The sequence below is a fragment of the Protopterus annectens genome, chromosome 11.part0, assembly GCF_019279795.1.
Source record: "Protopterus annectens isolate FY-2018-M chromosome 11.part0, PAN1.0, whole genome shotgun sequence".
NCBI classification, from domain to species: Eukaryota; Metazoa; Chordata; order Ceratodontiformes; family Protopteridae; genus Protopterus; species Protopterus annectens.
Window position 1 is genome coordinate 1,026,586,682 of NC_056745.1, and position 19,179 is coordinate 1,026,605,860.

Consider the following 19,179-nt stretch of genomic DNA (forward strand, 5'->3'; position numbering starts at 1 on the left):
TTAGTGAAGGAGTTTTTAAACCAGAGATCACTGTCTAGGCTAATATCAATTTCATTTAGTATGTCTTGGAGAAGATAATAGTCAATGAGGTCAAATGCCTTTGTCGGCTCTATAAATAGGGGAAATGTAAGGCAGCCTTTACCTGTAGTTTTGCAGCATGTAATCTGTTTGGGTTTGGGACTAAAGTACTTTCATAGTACTTCATCCATGCCAAAATCTGTAGAGTTAGAGATATATATATATATATATATATATATATATATATATATATATATATATATATATATATAGGTGACAGGAAGGTCTAGGTGATCTCTGCAGTGATATATGAATCAAGATTTTATACTGTCAGGTCTAGGAGGAGTGTTGGTGGGAATATTTTGAGTAAAGCAATGTAGACACTTCTTTGTGATGTATACTTTTGAAGTGCAAGAGGGGGATGGATGGTGGTGAGGTAGGTAATTTATGATTTGTGGGAAGTGTGTAGTCCACTGCTGAAAGATTGCTAAATTATTTATGGAAATCTGCTAGGCAAAGGTTTTGCTGTGCCCCATTCAGTTGTATTTGTAGGAATGGTACCATGAGGAAGTTTTCTTCATGTGAGAAGGTTTACTTCTTTCCAAACCTATTTGAGGTATGTAAGAGAGTGATTTGTTTATTTGTTTGGGGATTGTTTTTGCTTTCAGATGGACTACTTGGTTAGGTTATGTAAGGCATTAAAGGAGGCTCTGTTCTCAGTTGGGAGGGGTTGTTTCCATTTTTGCCGCACCTCATCCATTAGAACGAGAAGATGTTTCAGTTAGCTGGATAGTCATTCAGTTTTGGAGGTTTTTTTAATTCTGTGGATAAGTGGAAAAAAAATGTCTTGCAGCAGGAAAAGAAAGTTAGTTAGGCTTATTGCTGCTATATAAGGGTCCTCTATGATTTCAGTTGTGAGTTGCATGACAGTTTTTGAGCACTAGAATGACTTTTAAAGGCTTTTTATATTGGGGTAGTTTTATAAGATGCTTGATAATTGTAAAAGTGATTTGACAGTGGACAGACAAGAATGGTGTGTGAATGCTTATGTTGCAGATGGAGTTTGTTATATTGAATAATTGAATATAATGATTGTGTTTATGGAGTGTTTGATGATGATGGTGATGACATTTATCCCAGCAGAGTGATTTGACTTCTCAAAACCCTTTGACTTACCTACCTGGAGACATAAGTTCACACAGTTTCATGTAGTGACTGAATTAGGTAAAGAAACAAATGAAGTACAAATAAATATCTTATTTATTCTATGGGCTGTGAAACGGATGCCATATATATTTCCATTTCATTCACAGTTGGTCAGAATGTTACACATGAGTCAATGATTGTCAAACTCAATAAACTTTATGTGCCAAAAAGAAATATGATACATGAAAGGGCATCTTCTCCCAGTTGTGCCTAAGCAAAGGGTGAATGTTTTGAAGCTTTTGAAAGCTGACTGTACAAATTGGCTGAAACGTGTAGGTTTAATGTCAGAAAAAATTAACAAATCAGAAACAGAACTATGATTGTTATTGCTGATGTAGTGTCTCAGAATTTGCAACCTGAAGTTAATCCAGCTTTAGAAAAAAATATACAAATCATCAGATTTGAGGAATTTTGTAAAAGTCAAACTTTTGATTTAAATGTGACAAATATGTGTGAGATAAAATGCAAAGTAACAAGTAAATTTAAAAAGCGACATAATTCATTTCAATGTATGATAAGCAGAGGGAGTATAAGCTTGGCAAATTCTGGGTCTGTGACTCTAATAATATCAAGTCAGTGTGCAGTATGTGGCAGATGGTATAACAGATATAAGAGAATGGGCCATTTTGCTGTTGTCTGTAAAACAAAGTTGATTAAAGAGGTGACCACTGAAAATAAGGCTGAAATAATGCTCAAGAAATGTTTATCCTGTGTACATTTACTTCTGTGTCTTATGTAGTGTCAGACTGAGAAGTTAAGAAGATTCATATTTATGAAACTCGTGTGAGTTTCAAGACTGATGTACAGGCCAATGTTACTGTGGTATCACATGTTGCACATAGAAGTTTCTCAAAGTGTCCACAGTTCTATGAAGGAGAGACTAAAATTCATAGCTCTGCAGGCAAACTCAGTGTATTGGTAGATTTCTAGCCATGTGTTAGTGGAAGAGTCATATGTTTGAGTTTTGGGTATATATGCTGGATGATCTGTACATAAGTAGGATATCCACGGTTGTGCAGCGGTAGCATTGTTGCCTCACAGCAAGAGGTTCTCCCATTCGATTCTCGGCTGGAGTGTGGGGAGTGCCTTCTGTGTGGAGGCTGCATGTCCTCCTCGCGGTTGGGTGGGCATTCGAAAGACATGCGTAAATGCGCGTGCCTTCGTTGAAGGTTGAACATTGAGTTGGCACCTCAGTGTTCGTCAAAATCTACTGCCAATCATTAGTGGACTGGAGTTCCGCTGTGGCGACCCCTAAGCTGAAAAGACAAACAACATCTGTACATAAGTAGCTTGCTCTGTAGAGGTGTGGCATTTGAAATTGGTTTAATTGTTAGAATAGATTAAGTTAGTGTAGATGTATTTGATAAACTATTCTGTTTAATTGTGAATCAGTAAAGATTAAGCTGAAACCAAACGTATATGCTTTGACCAAACGCAAAATGGTGCCATTTGCTATGTTGCCAAAGTAGACACAGTACTTGAATGGAAAGCCTTGACATAACTGAGAATGTAAGTGAACTGACTGAGTGTTGTGCTCCAATGGTAACAGTAATTAAAGGTATGGTTGAGTGAGACTATGAAATGATTAGAAAAAAAAGCTCAGTGATGCAGTTCTGTGTGAAAGGTTCATTCTACTTGTATTAGAAGATGTAGCACCAAAGCTTGTTAAAGGAAAAGTATTTTCCATGCTAAATGTTTCTAGTAGCTTCTAGTAAACGCCCTTAGATAAACAAAGCTAACAACCTTCAATACACCAGTGGGAGGATTCTGTGAAACAAATGCTACTATTTGATATAAATTTAGCACCTGAAATCAAATATGCTTAGTTAAAGAAAAACAAACACTAACAACCCTCATGAGAAAATTTACTGAAGAAGACATTGCTGCTTGTGTGCAGAGCCTAATGATAAGTAGCTCAGTAACTGCTAAAAGACAAGGCAAGCTAAAGCAAGCTATCCAAAATAATTAAGAGTTGTAAGCTGTTATCCATCATGTGCAAGATGGATGATCAGATTGGCAGACAAAACCCAAACACCTTACGTGTAACTAGTATATAAACTGAGTCCAGTTATCAGATCATAATGGCTTACAATTTTATGCACCCTCATCACAGTGAGTAAAAGTGCTACATCAAATGTATGAAAGTCAATCAGGTCTCACAAAATGTCATGAAAGGCTAAAATGTCCATATGGTGGTCAAACATTAACCAATACATCATACATCTGTTGTCATTGTGTCAGTTCTTTACTGTGCATAAACCATCACAATGTCAAGAGCCATTAATTGCCAGCACTATTATCACAATTGCCAACACTATTATCACAAAGCTCATGGTAAAAGATAGCTTATGACTTGTGTGAGTTTGAAGGCAAAAATCGACCATATATTTGTGGACTTAATCTAATGATATAAAAACATGCCAGGTACCAGCTACAACCAGTCAACAAATTATACACAGTTTCAAGCTGTTGAACTGGTTATGGACAATGGTATACAGTTTATGTCAAGCAAGTTCCCACACTTTGTTACTAACTATCTGTTCACTCATACTGCCTCATGTCCTCATTATCCATAACCAAACTACCAGAAAAGATACTGTTGCAATCATATCCTCACAAAGCTCTTGACATGTATTGTGTTATTAATGCCACAGAAGTAAGATCTTCAGAGCTAATGCCTGTGAAAATATACAAACTGACATTCCAATGTTGGAATCCAAATTTAAGTCTAAAATTATTCCATACAATACAGTCAAAATCAAAATGACTAAAGAGCCAAAGCTTTTTATAAAAACATTATAACTGTCATAATATTGCACACAGCTACTTCTTCTTTAACCAGGCCAAGCTGTTCCCTTAAAGTCAGAAGGGGAGAGAAGTGGATCACAATAGACAAAGGAGTGAAGAAAAGGACTGAACCTTGATCCCACATAGTGAAAATAAAAGATGGTACTATAGTCAGATGAAATAGGAGACATATCCAATTGGCTCTTGATGAGTTTCAACCTGAAAACAGTATTCCCAAGAACTAGTCAAACAAGTCTGAGCGGAGAATAACCAGATCTATGCCCAGAAGAACTGTTTCTGCACTGACATAAGAGCTACCTCAATTGAATATTTGAGACATGAGTGGAAGTTTGAGTTTAACTATCTGTAGTGAGAGACAGTGTGTTGCCAACCAATGAAAATGAGTGAGACTTTTTCTGTTCATGATACTGCTGACTCTGTTTTGTTTACTGACTGTAAAAATGGCATTGTAGGTTATAACAGTCTGACTCAAAGTTTTACTGCCACAGGTTCAAAGTCTTGTTCTAGTACCAGTTAGGACAATATTTGAATGAACAGTAATGTCATAAAACCAAAATAACCAATTGGTTCTAAAATTGTGATAGAGCATCTGACAAATATGTTTCAGTGCAGTTCTTTCTAGTAATGTATTTCCAAATTTTTTTGCAAATAATCTTATTGTTTGTATTTATTAACAATATGCATTTATTAAGAATTGTCAAGAGTGCTGAATGTATGGTTAAGTGGTTATGAACCTCCATAATTCATAATTTCAGAAAAAGAGGGATGATAAGCTGAATGTTGTATCTTTCGGCTTTTCCCGGTTAGGGGTCGCCACAGCAGAACTCCGGTCCGCTAATGATTGGCAGTAGATTTTTACTTGCCAAGTTGCCAGCTCTGATGCACAACCTTCAATGAAGGTACGCCCATTCACGCATGTCTCCACACAGAAGATGCTTTAGCTGAGAATCGAACAGGACAACGTCTTACTGTGAGGCAACAACGTTACCGCAGCACCACCACCGCAGTAAAAGGATGATAAGCTGAATAAAACTAGTATATCATGAATATTGGTATTGCCACTTTAAGATTAAGTCACTCCCATTTTAAGACTTTATCTGCCTCACAATGCATTACATTTCTAACTTATAGTCAGTGTTTTCAAGATAACTAATTGTTGACATAATTTCTGCTGTGGTTCCATGTTGTATAGAATAAAATGTATCTGACTAAAATTATGGTGTATTCTGGTATTTCTAAGACTATCAACTGATATTACTAGGTAACCATTGATGCACAGTCTGACAATACGGAATACAAAAAGGTGAGTGTTCTGCCATTTCACACTGAGCAGATCGAAGGAAAGACACTGAGGAAACTCTGAGCTATAATATATAACATTAAGTATCCTGTTTTTTGTTTATTTTGTTCTTTATTTCTTTGTTATTTATAGCACTTTGTGTACTGTGTATTTTTCTAGCTAGTTTCACTGTGTGTGAGGTATTAACTGGAAATTGTCCACTTTTATTAAGCATCTGTTGGGTTGTTTGTTTCTGATAACTTGTTGCAGTTAAACTCTTTTTTTCTAGAGGCTCCTTTAGCTGTTTAAAACTTTCATTTAAAGGCTCACTGCTGCTTTTCAGCTGTGAGAAACATTTCTGCAGTTTGTTCTAAGTAGTGGGGATATTTGTGGCATTTTCATATTCAGGCTTGTATTTGGGCCTAGTGTTTGTGGAGGCTGTGTGTCTGAGCACATATTTAGGGACATCTTGGTTTAGCCAAAGCCATCAGGCATTTCAGTGAAAGAGAATTGTTTGAGGTCATTGGCTGACTGAGGTCACCTGGACTACAGCTTAGACTAACCACCTCATTGGTTCTTTTGAGATTTCTTTCTTAAAAGCTGTCTCAGGTTTCAACTTTCTGTTACCTAAGAAGCTCAGTTGTGAGTGTTCTGCCATTTCACACTGAGCTGATCGAAGGAAAGACACTGAGGAAACTCGGAGCTATAATATATAACATTAAGTATCCTGTTTTTTGTTTATTTTGTTCTTTATTTCTTTGTTATTTATAGCACTTTGTGTACTGTGTATTTTTCTAGCTAGTTTCACTGTGTGAGGTATTAACTGGAAATTGTCCACTTTTATTAAGCATCTGTTGGGTTGTTTGTTTCTGATAACTTGTTGCAGTTAAACTCTTTTTTCTAGAGGCTCCTTTAGCTATTTAAAACTTTCATTTAAAGGCTCACTGCTGCTTTTCAGCTGTGATAAACATTTCTGCAGTTTGTTTCCCACCCTCCCTCTCTGTTGGTATAGTGTTTTATAGTTGGTGGCTTTGCAGTTGCCCGCCCCTAGTGCAAATTTGATCTAGGACCCTCTTCCCAGTCTAGTGTCATTACCTCATTCTACCCAGTACAGGGAGAACATTTGAGAAGGCCAATCAGCTTAGTTTCTGCTACTCCTTTCTCTCTTTCCTTTCTCTCTTTCCACTTAAGAAAAAACAATCTGTTTTTACTGTATTTGTGTTTCTTCCTACTTTATTTTGCTTTTGTGTCATCTTAAAAGTACTCAATTGTATTTATTACTGCTTGGTGTAACTCATTCTAAGCCTTTTAGTTTAAGCACTTGGGCTTCAGGCCAGTTGTTTTACATTAAGAAGGTTTGTGGTCTGCACTGTAGTGGCAGAACAGGTAGCTTACATCCTTCTAAGTTGGGAACTGCTGATTGAGGGCTCAGTGTCTGTTATTCTAAAAGTGTATTAATTCTGGTTTAAGCACTTGGGCTTCAGGCCAGTTATTTTACATTAGAAAGATTCGTGGTCTGCACTCTTGTGGGAGGAGAGGCTGGACTCTGCCCTTCTGAGCTGGGAATTTCTGGTTAAAGTCTTATAGTGCCTGCATATTTGAACTGCTTCTTACTGAAATTGGTACACCTTGTTTGCTGTAGCATAGACTAGATCCAGGCCTGCTGAATCTAGCTTTGTTTGTATGCTTGTTGTTTGTTTGCTTGTTACTTCCCTAAAATGCTAATTCCACCTAAAACGCGGCATTTCAGCACTTCTGTGGATCCCTAGTGATATCTGCATTGCTTACTGTACTTATGTCCTTGTTTCACTTGAAAGAAAGCTACTGTTTGTCGTTTTTGCATTTAAGTTACCTGTAACACATTGCGTTTAAGTTACCTGGCACTTGCTCACTAAGTCAGCACTAAAAAATTAAAAGCACTACACCCTCACAAACCCCCGTTGAGTACCTTGTTCCCCATTGGCCCTTTTTTCAATTATAAAGGAATTCCCAATACTATTCTAGCATGTCCAAAGGTCAGTTGTTAATCTCCTCTCTGGTCCAGCTGGTGAATCTGGGAATCTTGAGGCAATGTTACAACTGCCTCATGTACACAGACAACCCTCTCCTCCTCCCAACAAATTCCAACACATGTGAGAGATACAACCATATAGCCAAACTGGAGGCTAAGCTCTCTCAACTCAGTACTGGCGTAACCAGTCAGGAGGAGAAGGAAACCACACTCACTACAATTCCAGTCTCACATAGACCTACCACGACAGCAAACTAAACACATAAACACACAAAAACATACTCGAAGGCTCTAAATAAAAATCTGCCTAAGCAGCAGAGACCTCCAAAGCAGACACCCAAGCAACCGCTACCCCAAAACAAAACACGTGCAACACATAGCTCACAAAGCCAGTGTGCCGAACAGTCACAGCCCTTAAGGCTAAACAACACACCTGATACACTTGTAATAGGTGACTCTATCGTCAGGCACACTGACGTCCCGCTCACCAGACTGAACAAGGAGAAGGTCACGGTGAGCTGCCTGTTGGGCGCTAGGATCCGCCACATAACACAAGCACTCAGGTCACTCCAAGGCAAGTACAAATATGACTCAGTCATTGTCCATGCTGGTGTGAATGACCTGAGATGTACCTCCCTGGACTACATGAAAAGATACATAGAGGAGCTCTCTGAGCATGTAGCCCAGGCCGGTATGACCCTGACCTTGAGTAGCATCTTACCCTCACCAAGAATGATGCCACAATATGAAGACAAGATGATCAATTTCAACAATTGGCTTAAGTATTGGTGTCATTCAAAGGGGATCCAATGCCTGTCAGCCTGGGATGACATGCTCGACAAGCCATGATGTTTCGCTAGGGACGGCTTGCACCTGTCACCCCTGGGCTTTCGGATATTGGCAAAGGCTCTTGCTATCCCCATAGTGCCTTTTTTAGGCAAGGCTCAAAAGACAAACCCACCTCCATAGGTATCACAATGGATAAGAAACTAAGAGTAATGCTACTCAATGCCAGAAGTCTAAACCTCAAGATGCATGCACTTGAAACTCTCCTTAGCATGGAGAACATCGATATCTGTGCAGTAACAGAAACCTGGTTCAAAGCTCCCGAGAGCACCCCAGCACTACCAGGTTATACCTCATACCATGCTTTTCGGCCCCAAAACTTGGCCCAAACCACAAAAGGAGGGGGAGTATCAATATTCGTCAAAGATACCCACACCTCCAGGTTGGTGGCACAGCACAAAGCATCAGAGACTATCCATGTGCAACTAACAGTGGGTAAAACTGCCTTCCAGTTTATAGCCTGCTACAGACCACCCTCCCAAACCCAGGAACCCCACTTGGCCTTCCTGAGAACAGTGAAAAATATCACTCAAAGTTCACTCCGGAGACCAAATAAGGGTACGAGACCCAAAAACCAAGTGAATGTTGAAAGAATCAGTTCCATATAATGAACAAACCAGGGAAACACTGAAAAATATGACGGTCTCTCCAAACACCATTATATTGGGTGACTTCAACTACCCAAACATAGACTGGGAGCATTACTCTAGCTCCAATACCCTAGCCCAAAGGTTCCTAGAATTTATAAACTCAAATGCTATGGAACAACTTGTTACCACTCCCACAAGAGGGGAAAACATACTGGACCTGATCATCACCAACATGGGGACTCTATGCTCCAGACCAGAAGTGTATCCCTCACTGGTAAGATCAGACCATAAACTAATCTCACTGGATATTCACATCCCGGCCCCACCCCCTGCCCAGAAAACCACAGTGAAAAACTTCTCTAAAGCAAATTTCACACTCCTCAAAACTGAGGTGGAATCCTTCAAAGCTATACTAGGCCCAGACCGCAGAATCCTTTATAAACGCATTCTATGAACACCTTCAGGAATGCATGGGTCATGCAATCCCAAATAAAACCAAGACCCAATCCTCCAAAGGCAGACGTCCTGTCTGGTGGACCCCAGCCATAAACAAACTATACAATAGAAGGAGGAAGCTACTACATGATAGAGCAAAATCCCAAAAAGGGAAGGCATCTCTGATCAGTATTAGCAAAAAACTACGGGCACTCATAAAATCGTCTAAGGCCAGCTTCGAGAGAAAAATTGCACAGGACACTAAGGATAATCACAAGGCTTTCTTTAGTTATGTTAGGAACCTGGATGGGAATTCCCAGATATGCTCAGAATTAGACCAAAATGACAAAAAATACACTGAACCCACAGACATTGCCAACATCCTAGCTGACAGGTTCAGAGCAAACTTCTTCCCCACTCCCCACCAAAAGGGCAAATATCTATCCCAGCAGAGTGCTGCCCCCTGACATCTCAGATGCTCAGGTAAGAGGCGCCTTCTCCAAAGCAAAAAACACAGCATCAATGGGACCAGACGGTGTCCCGGGCTGCGTCCTACATGAACTCCAAGAAGAGCTAAACCCAAACATAAAACTACTGTTCAATCTCAGCCTTACTACAGGATATGTACCCAAAGAGTGGCGTACAGCAACAGTGGTCCCTCTCCACAAAGGTGGTGCCTCAACGGATCCTGGAAACTATTGCCCCATAAGCCTGACTAGCTTGGTCTGCAAAGCTATTGAAAGGATCATCATGGACCTCATAAATAAAGATATTGGGGACCTACAGACACTGGATCCTACCCAGTTTGGCTTTGTTAAGGGCAGATCCTGCCTCTTAAACCTGGTCAATTTCTTTGAAGCAGTCACTAAGGCCATTGATGAGGGGAAGGTGGTCCACACAGCCTACCTGGACCTCGCAAAAGCCTTCGATACAATACCCCACTCGGGCATTATAGATAAGCTCACCAGCTTAAATATAAACCCCTATGTCACTGGCTCAAGGACAGAACCCACATGGTTAGAATTGCTGGAGCCATGTCAGACTCAAAACCAGTTACAAGTGGCATCCCACAAGGCTCAGTCCTGGGACCTCTCTTGTTCGGTATATATTTCTTGGAGGTACAGGCCAACACGGTAGGACTGTGGCTGACCAAGTTCGCAGATGACTGCAAACTGGGCGCCATAATCGACTCTCAAGCCGACACAAGCATCCTCCAAAAGGGCCTCATAGAAACAGACAACTGGTGCCAGAGCCATGGCCTCAAGCTAAATGCCAAAAAGTGTATAGTCATCCCCTTTTGGCAAAAACAAAGTGTCCACAAATTACCACATAGGTGGTAATCCATTAAGTACAGAAGAAGTAATTAGGGACCTGGGAACCCAAGTTGATAGCAATCTGTCATATGACAACCACGTGGCCAAATTGGCTAGAAAAACATTTTATATAGCCCACCTAATCATGAAGGGATTCACATCTAAATCAGGGGAGGTCATCGTGCCTCTTTACTCATCCCTCATCAGGCCCATAATTGAGTACAATGCCCCTTTTGGGATGTACCTTACTAGACACCTGCAGCAACTGGAAAGACCCCAAAAGTACCTCACCAAGACGATCAAAGGGCTCAAACAGATGCCATATGCTGCCCGGTTAAAGAAACTCCAGCTCTACTCAGTGGCATACCGCCTGCTCAGAGGCGATCTGTGCCTGACGTATAAAGCTATGTCCAACCAGGAATTAATGGACATGCTGCACCTCAGAAAATCCAAATCCCATCGAGCTACGTGCTCAAGAGACTTGAACCTCAGCACTGAAATAAATAGGACATGCTGGAGGGACAGATTCATAACCCAGAGGCTCCCTTCACTCTGGAATAAAATCCCTGCCCAGGTTAGGCAGAGTCCCTCATTGACTCTCTTGAAGAGGAATCTTGATGAATGGATGGGAGATTGTAGGTTTACCCCGGGTATCACTTCTGTGTCACTGTTAGACAGAGGCACAGTATACTAACCTCGAAAAAGGGCATAGCAAAATTAATTTAAAATAGGTGGCGAAAGCCATACACACTCTGGCTAGGCTTATACATGCCCTAGGGCAGATAGCCTAGTATGAACCTATGAACCTATGAATAACTAACTAAATAAATAAACACATCTTTCTTTGTTGGTACCTGCGTAATAGTAGTGTTGATCTATTACAGTCATTCTTTCAAAATGATGGTCGAAAGAATATCTCACTACAGCTTTGATGTGGTAATAAAAAGTCTGTGAGATTGGGGTCAGCTTCAAAGAGAAGATTCTGACAAGGGACTTCAGTCATTTTGGATGATGGCTATACTTTGAGGTCTACTGACAAATACTGCTAGGACTCTACTTTAAAAGTTTGGGATTTCTAATAATGTGACAGGAATGGATCCTATTCCTAATATGGAGTATAATTACAGTTAAGTTAATGAAACTAGTATTTCTTCAATCTTCAATGTTAGTCATGAGTGCACTTCTCAGGATCCAATTTTTACCCAGAATTGCCTCCTTCTGAGTTCATATTCAGTTACATGTATCGGTAGCATATTTAAAGAACACTTGTTAATTCATTTTTATTAGTCCTGTTGCTCCTACTACTATTGTAACTGTCTGGGTATCTTTCTTCCACATTTCTTCCATTTCTACTTGCAAATCCTGGTATTTTATTAATTTGTGTTTCTCAGTATGTAAGACACTATAGTTGCTGTGTGTATACATTTCAGTGATTAGCACTATTTTTGTCTTTTTCTTATAGGTTCATAGGTTCATAGGTTCATACTAGGCTATCTGCCCTAGGGCATTTATAAGCCTAGCCAGAGTGTGTGTGGCTTTCACCACCCCTTAGGATGAGAATACTATACCCATTAGTTTGCTGTGCCTCTGTCCAGCAGTGATACAGTGATGATTCCCGGGGTAAACCTACGATCTCCCATCCACTCGTCAAGATTTCTCTTGAATTACTATATCTAGTTTTCATGCATATATTTTCTCAAGTGATAGGATTGGGTGAACCTGTATGATCTTAGCTTCATCAATGTTGATAATAATACTTTATATGTTGTAGATCAGCATTTACATCAGAGTCTAATTCTATTATTTCATTTGTCTGCAGACAGCACATGACATGACCACAGAACAAAATATGCAAAATAGAGTGATGCTTGCCATGGAAGAAACTGAAATTACTCCAGAAGAAGAAGAAAGCACATTCTACAGTAGTAATGTGGCATGTGTAAGATAGCGTTAAAGTCTCAATTCAGAAACAAATGAAATATCAGAAAAGATGAATAACATAAGAATGAGATAATCCTATGAACCAGACATGAGAAAGGGCTGAGGGCAAAAAAAGATAGGTAAGAGGTATTGCAAGACAAAGATAATGACTAGATGATTTTTGTGGGGCATGAGATGAGTATTAGAGCAATGAGGTTAGAGACTCTATCAGAATAGGAAAAGCTATGCCACAGATGACATGTGGCTATACTGCTTTAACAGAAGGTCAAAATATGTGAAAAATGGACTGAAATCCATTTCTGTTGATTCAGGAATCAGTTAGAATAATCAGCTCGATGCATTGGTGTCCTATGTGAGGGGAGCTTATAAAAGTCAGCTTTAGGATAACATGAATGTAGTAGGGATACAAACTTTCTATAGACTTGTAACAGAGAGAATGAGAGAGATCTAGACAGGAACACTTTGGTAAATAGAGCTGACAGAGGAGAGAGCGAGAGAGAGAGAGAATGAGGGAAAAGATGATGATGATAATATATGTAGATTTAAAACATTGGGCAAACTCATCCTCACTTAGGGAATGCATGACCAAGACAAACAAAGAATTATTCAAGCACAGAGAAAAATGTTGAAGCAGGAGTGTCATGCCTGTGCAGTGTTTCTACCAGCATAATGTGACAACTAGCAAAGTATATTTAGATGTGTCACAAAAGGAAATACTGCCAGCCCAGCTATCTGGAATTTTGTAAATAATTCAATGTAATTTGTGAATATTGATATGACTCATACAGAAGTGCATGTAATGGTATAAAGTACAGAGCTAAAATGCAAGCACAGCATGCCCTGCTGGCTTAGAACAGAAATATATATAAACTATTGTAATTGTGTAAAGGTATACGTTTTAACAGTAGAAACTAGAACATAGAGGGTTAACTTACAAAACTTCAAGAAAATAAGTTGAAATTAAATTGTTTTATGATTGTGCTATAAAAGTTATCTCTCAGTTTCAGTTCAGTAGCAGACACAATGTCTAGAGCTAGAAGTTTTTGTATTGTCTTGGAAGAGAAGTAAATACTAAGTTTGAAATGCAGAAGTGTTTTCTTGTTTTATGACTTCCAGGTTCTTCAAACATCTGAGAGATATGCATTTTTCACACAGAGATATTAAATCATGTTAGTTTCTGACAAAAGGGGTTTAGCTTGGGCACTAAAAGTCAGGTGACAAAAAATGATGTCATCCAAGCTAACCCAGCAGTAATATTTGATATTAATTTAAGAACTCTCTCAGATAGAGATAGACTGTGCATTTTGTATGTTGTCTTTGACCTAGAAACATCCACTCATCACTACCTGCTGCACTTGCCTTGCTTTAAGTATAGTTTTAGTGCATAGTAACTCTTTTAGATTCAGATAAGAATATAGAAAGTATAGATTAGATGTTTTCTTTATTTATTTGAGACTGCCCTGCAATGTTACAACAGCAAAACCTCTTCTGTAGTTCCACAGAGTCAAGTCAAATTCAGTGCAATGTTGTTTTAAATATTTCCTGTGATTTTGAACTCTGACGTAACTGATTACTTACTGAGTATTGTCTTGTGTTTTTATTATTTATTTATTATTAAATATATTTAAACCTAATTTTGTGGCTATCTGTGCGAGATATTTAAGCTTCTAGAGTACTTGCATATCTGTTTGGTGACACTGTACAGGCCACTCCTAAATAGCATTGTTCTTGATCAGACTACCATTTGGATTAATAGTAACATTACACAGTAAGATTGGACAACCTTTGTTAAGGGCCTTAGACTAACTGATAAAGAGTTGGCTGGTGGAAGCTGGAACTACCTAATAGTCTGGGAAGAAGGGGCATTGCTAGTAAACTTGTGCCAGCCTTTCCCAGGTGAATCTGTGTGTTTGTATATAAATCAAATCTCAAAGGGTGTATGTGTCAGCTACTTGGGCAGAGACATGGAGCACTGGTTGGACAGAGAGGGTGCTGAAGATTTTAGCTTGGCCAGTCAGCTGAGATCTCAACCCTCTTGCTGTGCCAGTGAGGAGTCTTACTGGGGATCTGGAGAAAGAGGGAGAAACCAGCCCCAGACTGACTGTGATCTCTGTATGCTGTTAAGGGAAATTGCACTTTACTGTGCGTGTACTTGTCAATCTCCCAGTGTGTATATTCCCCACTGTTGCCAGTGGTGAGGATTGAGGCTCCTTAATTACTGGGCCAGTGCAGGGACGTCACAAGGTGGTAAGATTGTGTGTCTGTATGTTTAAGTGAGTAATATTGTCCTCAAAGACATTAGACTAAAGGAATTGGACTTAGCTCAATATCACCAATTTTTGCAAACAGGATAGCAGACTGACAGTACATACTTGCATAATATAAACATGAGGCATAGAAAGGAAATAAAAGTTCCAGGGAGCTAAATAGGAAGAGCTCTCAAACTACGTATGCATTGTTTACATGGGGGAACATAAAGGGTCTAGAGGTAGGTTTGAATAATGGAAATAATAATGGTCAGTTCCAGAAATGATAGAGGAGGAAAAAGTAACAGGACTGAGGCAAATCTGAGAGCAAAGAGCTGGAATGCTTTATATAATGGCAAGATACTGAGTGTGAACAAGCTAGCGAAAATGGTTAGTATGGAAAAATAGGGAGGTCAGTAGAAGAGGTTTATAAGCATTGCATGAAGGAAGACACTATGCTGCAGGGAAGTGCAGAAAAGAGAAGATAAAGTCTGAAAAACACAAAGCAAAACTAAAAAGAACTTATAACACTATATTAGCAGAATGAATTGATGGTGTAATATTGATAACAAAATATGTCAAGATTTTATTGGCTAAAGTCTGATTTCAGGTTGCATCAAGTGCAGCAGATAAAAATTAAAGCATGATGAAAAGCATTTGCTGGTGGCTGGTTTAATTAATTTTGTTTGCTGCTCAGCTAATATATAAAATAAATGAGGCTATTTGGCAAAGTACAGAGAAAAAATACTGATGACAGAAACAATAATTCTATACAGCCAGTGTTGACTTATAATTAAGCACTCTGAGGTAGCATTCAAAATAATGCAAGCTCAAGAGCAAGGCTGAAAATAGAAACAAGCATTTCTCAATGTCAAGCTTGCTTTGCATCTGCACAATGTCATTTAATACTGCTAACCTGAATTGCATTTCTGGTGTACAAAATATTTTGCTTGACTCAAGAATAACAGATATTACAGTTGTGAGATGCTCTGAAATAATATAAATGCTGCTATACTGTGGTAAAATATCTGTATCTGCCAAAATTAAGAGCCTATAATTGCTAAATAAAAGGCATACTCATGAAATGAGTTGCTTTCATTACTCTTCTCATGGATATTTAGCATTCTATTTTTATGAACGTACCCCATACACAAATTTAGCAGCGATTTTGATACATTGGGCTAAAGCCCATGCTGCATATTAAATATGAATTGATGTATGGGTTGGGAAAATAATTTTGGTCAGGTAATGAAAAAATTAGAGCTATCACATTCATGAAGTGATATTTATTCAGTTTAAAATATCAAACCTTTCAAAGACATTTTCAAATCTATATTCCCAAAATTAATTACAGAATCATAACCTTGACATTTTTATTTAAGTACAAACTTTCAACATGCTAACTAATTACCATATAGCATTACCTAAACTGCTACAAATTTTAAAAATATGCCTAGCAGGTAATTTTACATGCTAATACAAAGTCACCTTATGAAACAGAATTGCACAATGAGTGCAGTGCACTCCAGGAAGCTGAGGTCCACAGATACCCTGATAGAAATCTGGCTTAATATTACACAAAAATATTGCCTTGTAATGTAATTGTTGTTTACTGAAAAGGAATGTAGTATGAGAAGGACTTAAGTGCCTCTGCTAAGATATGAAACCAAACCATTTTGAATAATGCTCAGGCTGTGCCCCAGATGCAGCTGGAGTCTAGTGCTTCCATAGGCACAACTACTCTTTGCCAGTGTCCCACTCAATTCACTATCACTACAGAACTTTTACTATCATGCAATAGTGTGAATTACATGTTAAAGAAAACATACAAATGCAACCTTGTGCCTCAAGTGGGACTCAAAACCTGACCCCCTTAAAATGCTCTTTTGGTTATGTAGTTTTTGATATCGTTATTGTGCACCAATTTTAATAATTAGAAATATCAGAAATGTGAATAAAATTGATGTTTATTTTATTCTAAAGAAGAGCACCACATGCTCAGTTCAGCTTGTAGAAGTTTGCAAACCAGACCCAGAGCAATTAAAAAAAGTTCTTGAAAAATACATATCTTGAAACAAAATCAGCAGGGGAAGAACAATAACCCCTACTACCCGCTATAGTCTTACATTAAATTTTGGCACAGCTGACAAAAGTACTACTACACAGTTATAAAGATACTAAACAACTGATTAAACAAAGGGACAGAGCCGGGGTATTATACCTATCCACCAAAAACAAATCCAACCTCACCTCTTATCAGCAATTAAGAAACCAAACTAAGAAAAAAATTAGCAGTGATAAAAAAACAGTACTTCCAAACCTCTCAACAAAAGTACCTACACAACCCACAAAAATTGTGGAAAACAGCTTCCTCCACAACCCTGGTAAATCCTCCAACCCCTCTCCTTCTACAACCAATACCTCCGTACCTTTAGCCTCACAGTTCAACTCACATTTTATTAACTCCATCTCCTCTCTCCTTGACAACCATAAACAACAGCCTCTCACACTCCCCTCCATTGGCTCAGATTCCACTAACTCCTTCTCCTTTAAACCAATTCAAACATCCTACATTGAAAAGCTCCTAACTAAACTAAAACCTTGCTACTGATCAACTACCAAACGAATTCTTAAAAATTGCTGCTTCATCTATTGCCTGTCCTATCTTTATATTAATCAGTCACTCAATCTCCAAACAATATGTGCCCCTCCTATGGAAAGTCACTCACGTCACCCCCTCCACAAAGGAGGCCCCTCTAGAGACATCTCTAACTACCACCCCATAGCTATCCTTCCACCCATAGCCAAAATCCTAGAGAAATGTATTCACCTACAACTCCTCAACCACCTTACCTCTAACAATCTTCTATCCGATGCTCAGGACAGCTTTAGACCCCAGTATAGCACAAACATAGCCTTGTTATCCTTCACCGCCACCTTATGAACAATGGACAACTAGTCTCTGCAATTTTCCTGGACATGTCAAAAACCTTTGACACCATTTCCCACCAACTACTACTTAATAAACTAGTTACATACAATCTAAGTCCAGCATCCCTATCATGGTTTCGCAGTTATGTATCAAACCGTCAACAGGCTAATAAATGGGAGAACGAACTCTCCCCACTACTGCCAGTATCCACTGGTGTACCCCAAGGTTCTATACTTGACTCTTCCCCTTCATCATATTTACTAATAACCTTAATACAGCAATCCAGCTTGCCTCAATCATCCAATACACAGATGACACATCTCTTAGCTGCTCCGCCCCTTCCTCACAAAAACTAAAAGAAAAAAATGCAAAAAGCTTTCCAAGAAATTGAAATTTTCCTATCCACCCACCAATTCATTCTAGACCCAAACAAGATTAAATTAATAATCTTTACAAACAAAACTACCCAGTCCAACTACCTACCCATCTCTATTCACTCCTCAAATGGTACCAAACTAGAACCTACTAACCAGGCCAAACTCCTAGGTATTGCAATAGATGACCATCTCATATTTGATATTCACATTTCCCTAACTATCAAAAAAGTAAATTCTAAACTCGGTGCTCTTTGCAGAGTCAAACCCTACCTAACACCTTAAGCTAGGCTAGCCACAGCTAGATCACAACTTCTCTCTACACTTCTCTACTGCTCTTACATATTCACTAACTTACACAAGGCCGACCTGCATAACTTTGAATCCTGCTACAACAAAATTGCAAAGTTTGCCACTAATCATCCCCATAAAGCCCACCATTGTTCAGCTCTACAACTTAACTGGCTAGAACTTCCAAACCTGCTAACCTTAAAACAACTTACACTTGCCCACAAAATCATTAATAACCCTCATAGCTGCCCCACAATTTCAACCCTTCTCCAACTACAGGTATGCTGCAGGTCCCCTATGTCTTTAGGTCTTCCAATAGGCCACTGCTCAAAACTGCACAATCACATAACGGCGGTGGTGGTGCTGCGGTAGCATTGTCGCCTCACAGTAAGACGTTGTCCCGTTCGATTCTCAGCTAGAGCATCTTCTGTGTGGAGACATGCTTGAATGGGCGTACCTACATTGAAGGTTGTGTGTCAGGGCTGGCAACATGACACATAAAAATCTACTGCTAATCATTAGCGGACTGGAGTTCTGCTGTGGTGACCCGTAACCGGGAAAAGCCAAAAGACACAACAACAACAACAACCATGGTGACTCCCTCTACTCTAAAAAGATAGCTAAATCCTGGACTGCTCCCCTGCTACTCCTCATTTAAAACCAAAATAAAAGAATATCTTAAAAGCAACTGGCTATGCCCCTGTAGCCCCCTGGATAACTCCTCTATCCTACTAATTTCCTCTCCTATGCTCATTTCAACTTTTCAGCTCAATTGCTATTTTTCATTTTTTTTATTCAATGTTACAACTGATTGTTTACTCACTGCTTATTGCACTGTAAATTTTTGGTGTTTCAAAATTTCAATGTTTTAACCTTCTAAATCACTGTG